The sequence below is a fragment of the Myotis myotis genome, unplaced genomic scaffold, assembly GCF_014108235.1.
Source record: "Myotis myotis isolate mMyoMyo1 unplaced genomic scaffold, mMyoMyo1.p scaffold_m19_p_12, whole genome shotgun sequence".
Lineage (NCBI taxonomy): Eukaryota > Metazoa > Chordata > Mammalia > Chiroptera > Vespertilionidae > Myotis > Myotis myotis.
Genome location: NW_023416316.1, coordinates 73965190 through 73970933, shown reverse-complemented (window position 1 = coordinate 73970933; position 5744 = coordinate 73965190).

Below are 5744 nucleotides of genomic sequence, written 5' to 3'. Positions count from 1 at the left end.
CAGAGTTTTTCTAGATTTTCATCTTTGTTCTAAATTAGTGACATTGTGAGAGAGCTAAACTCTCAGAAGTGGGAATGTTATGTGCTTAATGAACTGATGTTTATTTCCTTGACAAACAAAACTTGATAAATGTGTTTTCTTTAAGAATACATAGAATAATTAAAAAAGAAATTGTAAGTTATAAATATGAATGTGCTCACTCACATTAAAAAAATTTGAGTCCTTTAAGAGGACTCTTTTTTATTTTCAATATCTATTTTGGATCATAAAAGAATACTATCATTATAGGTGATTTAGAAAATATGGGAATTTTAAAGGAGAAAGTCACTTGTATGCCATCACAAAGAGAGAAATCACAATGTTTTCTTGATTTCCCTCAATTATTTTTATATTAGTAATAATTCAGTCCCTCATTTAATCCTCCTAATAACTTCATAAGCAGGTGCTAATAATATTATGTCAATTTTACAGGAAAAAATAAAAACTTCGGTAGGTTAAATAATTTGTATAATGTCATGTCTTTAACTCACAACTAAATGGCAGAGTCAGTACTCAAACCTGGTTCATTTGACTCAGTTCTGTACTCTCAGCCTCTAATTCCTTTTATAAAGTTGAAATGATGATACCATGTATACTAGGTCATACTTTTTCAACCATTCATATCTTTAAAAATTTAAAAGCATTAAAGTCTAATGTTGAACCATTTGATGTAAATCATTCAAAAACATTATTTTTACAAGATATGTAATAATTCATAATGTATCTAATCATTTCTTTTTGTTTGAACTTAATATTAGTGTAAATGAATCTTTTCCCATTTTTTGAGCATGTCTTTAATTATGTTTTAGACTAAATTGCTACAGATTAAAATGGTGAGAACTGAGAATGAAATATTTAAAGTTTTTGATAAAAACAAGCAAACTGTTTCCCAGAAAGTCTACAACTCATACTCACTCCAGACATCTTTGAAAGTGTTTATTTCATCCCACACTCATTCTTTATTATATTTATTTTTAAAAGTTGAAGCTGAAATTTTCTTCATTTTATATTGTATTTCTTCCATTCGCTAGTCTATCGATAAAAACCCTGCCCCCTTTTTTCCTAAGGGGATACTGGAAAAAAAATCATTCATTCATTTTCTCATCAACGTTTCTTGATCATGTGTAGTGTGCATTCTCAGTTACCAGTAGGTGGAAAATGAAATTTGGGTGCTACTGAGCTTAGTCACGTGAGAAAGGCAGAAATAAAAAGTAAACCAAATAGAACTGTAGAAATTACAACACGTGATAACAATAGAATAAAATTATATGCTAAATAAAGGCTCAGTGCTTTATAAAATGAAGTAGTAACCAGTGACCTATCTTAAGTGGAGTTGTGTCCTTCTGAACAAAGTTCTGATCCATTTGATGACCAAGTTCATTTTCTCCAGGGACAGTTTTCCTGTTGCCTTGGACACCATTTCTGAAACTCCTGCACCGAGACGGTAATCATTAGTGAAATTAATTTCCACTGAAAACACACGCAGGCAATAAAATCGCATCTAGATTTCTAGAACTCAGAATTACAGATTTCAACTAATTTTCCTTTCCTTAAAGGCACGATAAGAAAATCATTTATTTGATAAATTTTAAAAAATAAGTTGTCATTTTGGAAGCTGACATTGTGGCTGCACAATAGCGTAATGTACCTTCCTGCCACAAATGTGAAGTGACCCGCAGTCCTTAGATGCGGGGGCCATCACAGCAGAAGACAGCCAGCCGGCCAGCGCCCCTGCCCTGTCGTCTGGTCCCCCCAGAGCTCTGCTTCCCGAAGGCCTGTGATGCCAGTGAGGGGACAGCGTGAAGGAGAAGGACCGAGTGGAGAGAAGAAAAGCCTTCTCCTGGGAGTGCTCCCACCTCCTCACTCCCAGCTCATCTCTATCAGGCGTCTGCTCCCGTCCCCACCTCATCCCTCCACCCTTCACCCCAGGCTCCATGAGCTCAGACCCTCTGCCCCAGGCTGCAGCAAGGCAGGCGGACACCCATTCTGAAGGGCTTTAGCTCTCTCCTGTTTGAACCCTGAGAGACAACTTTCAGAGTCTTCAATTCTCCTCCTTTGAGTTCTGAGGCAGATATTATCTGTATTTCAAGACTCATCTGGAGATTCATGATCCCCTTGAGAGCCTAATGCAAGATTTTAATCTCTCTCAAGCAGACTTACATGGGTTTTGTTGCACGAGGCAGAAACCACTGTGGGCATTAGAGACTGACAACAACATACTGGCCAGACAACTAGAGGTAGAAACGTCCACTAATAATAAAAATAATAATAACAACCTCAACAACACACTGACAATAGAGTCAACGTGTATCTGTCCCTTACAATGTGGCATTCAGTCCACTAAGAGATTTACATGTAGGAAACATTCGGTCCTCACACAGTCCTAGGAAGGAGACGTCATTACACCTACTGCTCAGATGGGGAGACTGAGTCACAGAGAGTAACCTGCTCGAGGCCGCACTGCATGGCATCGGGCAGCAGTGAGCTCAGAGGTGAGCCTCTGCAGGCCAAGGGCTGACCTCCCTCCACGGAGAACTGCCCGGAGGACACGCCTCGCTGCCTGGTAACAGCCTACAAAGCCAGGGCAGGAAATGTCAAGATTGGGACAATCTACTTTTATGAATCTAATGAAGACATTATAATGAAATAAATGTCCTAAGTTTTCATTCAACACATTTTTATGGGTATTTAATATGTATCAATCAGTGATGTAGGAAAATTCCTACCCTAATGGGATTTAAACCTAAATTGCTCCATTCAAGTAACTGTAACCAATATGGAAAATAGAGAAATATTCACTAATAATAAACCTCCTCAACATAGCTACTATTATAATTTTGAATATGTTTTCTAATCTTTCCCCCATGAGTACATTTGTTTTTACCTAACTTATTGATATACAGATAATTTCCTTTAAAATATATTAGAAAAACAAAGCTGTTCATTTTTAAACACTATTTTACTTATCATTTATTAGATTTTTTATGGTATTGTATTTTGTATGTTTTTTGAAACATCGTCTCAAGTCAAAACACTTGGAGAATGCTTTCAAAGGATTTTACATATACAGTAATTTTAAACTTTATATTCAATGGCTAGTACTCTCTCTTCTTAAAATTTAATTATAGCCCATTGCTTTTTTTATATATCCAATTATTGAATACAGACCAGATCAAAGCACTATTCAAGAAAAGCAAATGATGTTTGAGTAAGTGATTAACAAGTGATGGAATGATTAGATTACATTAACTATGTATGACATTATATTTATCACATCTTCTAGTGGAGGTATCATTATTGTTATATCATTCGGGAACATGACGTTACAACTGTAATCATTTCATTTTTTGTACACATTTTTAAAATGTGGTCTAAACTTCCAGTTTTCTGTATTCTCTTTGGTTTCCTTTGCACCGAGTTTCTGTCCAGTTCACAGTACAAATGAAAAACAAATGAAACTAATCGAACCGCACTTTATGCCCAACAAACCTATTAAAGACCCAAACCAAATGCACACACTTTACCTGTTTTCCAACAAGTGTCATGAATGAACGCGTTTCCCACAGCTGTTTGATCCCAGCTCTGGGACTGAAGTTTCTTCTGATTCCCATTTACTTGTGTGAGATCTTCATCAATGTTGATAGGTGATTGTTTCCGGCTATGATATGCTGTATATTTCTTTCTCCAATTTTTTTATGTACTGCTCCCCCCCCCTCAAAAAAAAATGAAAGTGTAAGCAGTTAGTTTCATAAATTACCTCGCAAAAGCTTAATTTTATATTATAGCTAATACATTACATGAAAATATTTTCAAAATTAGGAAAAATGAAGACATCTTTGAAACAATTCATAGAATAGCTATGGATAGATTGAGGTTTTGGGTTTAACTATGAGACACTATAAAAAGAGGCCTATCGAACTGAAACCAAAATGCAGGTTCAGCTGCCTGACCCAGTGACAGCCAGACTCCTGAGACAAATACTGCTGCAAAAGGGAAAGAAGTTAATTCAGGTGCCATGAGTTGGGGAAATGGTGGACTTCTGTGTCAAAGACCATCACCCCTTTCTGCTCAAGGCTGGGGGTCTACAGGGAGAGAGGGGGGAGGGCTTTTTTCTATCCAGTTATCTTTCAAGCTTTTAGTGCCCTGGAGCCCTCTCCATTCATCTTTCTAGTCATCCTCCATGCTCAGTGTAAGAATCTCCACCTGCCAACTTGGCTAGTGGGGGACACTCCCCCATGCTCCCTGGCTGTACAGTCACAGAGCAACCACACCAAGTGCAGAGGTCAGCACAGCTTTCCTGAGCCATCACACTCATCTAAATCAACAGAAAGTCTGTCTCAGGCCGCCCAGCTTCCACATGGCAGGTGTGCAGGTGATAGTGCAGATTCCTTCAGACCTTCTCTCCTCCCTGCCATTAAAGGATGTGGTTTCATTGCCATCTGCTCAGAGTCTCATTCATAAAAACGTAATCACCAGCACAACCTTGAATTATCCCTTTCACGCCCCCCCACCCACTTTATATGGTCATAAGACCTACCAGGTTTGATCGTTACGAAAAGTCAAACAGGGCTTTCTATAAAGATTATGGCTTAGAGTGAAGTGAATGCCCACTCACTTGTTCCACAGAATGAATAGTCCTCTAACCAACACTGCTCTGTACTGACTTCATTGCACCCCTACCTGAAACCACGAACCACTCTCATAACCTTATGTCACTGGACCGTTTGTAGATAGCACCCTGATATCAAATATTTGGTAATCATATCAGAAACCCACATATGAAATTGATCAAGCGGCAGAAACCATGAAGGACTCGGCCTACCACATGACAAGCCACCCCTTCAAAAAAGGAAGAAAGGGCTTTAGGTAAATCTGTGATGAATGTCATGACCTTTAAATGTGTGTGATTCCAAATGAGTCCGCTGTGATTGAAGAGTCAGGGTTCAGACTGAAGGCAATGCAGGCTGATGAACTGCAGGACGTTTCTGTAGTTTTTGCTGTGAAGTAGCCTCACTGAGAGGCAGGAAACTACCTGTGGAACGACGAGAGAGAAGCAGAGGAGATTTCCTCACTTGGTGGCTGCAGGCTGGCTATCAGCGATCATGTCGCCAATACAGAACAAAAGGCCCTGGCAGTGACTCCTGGGTCTGAGGACAGGAAACTGTCCTAGCAGAGCTCTGACCGTGCCGTAGAGTCCCCGTGACCTCCCTGTGCTCCTCACCTTTCCTCTTCTCCATAACTGAGCAGCCAGGCTCCCACAGAAGGAAGCACTGGCACAGTAGGTAATGCGGGTTTCTGACCGGAGCACCGCCATCGCGCATGCCCCCAGATTCCTGCCCACACACTGTTATTGACTTGGGGCCTGACTCTGGGCTCTGTTTCCTATTTGATAAAAGGATCAGACATTCAGAGGTGACGCCTGAGACACAGGTATCACCCATATCTTCCTACTTGTGATGGGACTTGTGATAACATTTCTCCAGTATTGTTTCATTGCTTTGGTTAAAGAGCATGCTGCCTATAAGACCAAAGACTCTGGTTTAATGCCTGTATAGAACCTGCAGTTCCTCCATTCTGTACAGACCTATGAGGGGATTGTTTCTTAAATCAGATCTCCTCCGTGCGTGCTACTGCTCACATATAAGGACTGAGGAAAAGATATGGGCCCGGCCAATGGCATGGCTCAGTAGGTGTCCCAGGAGGTA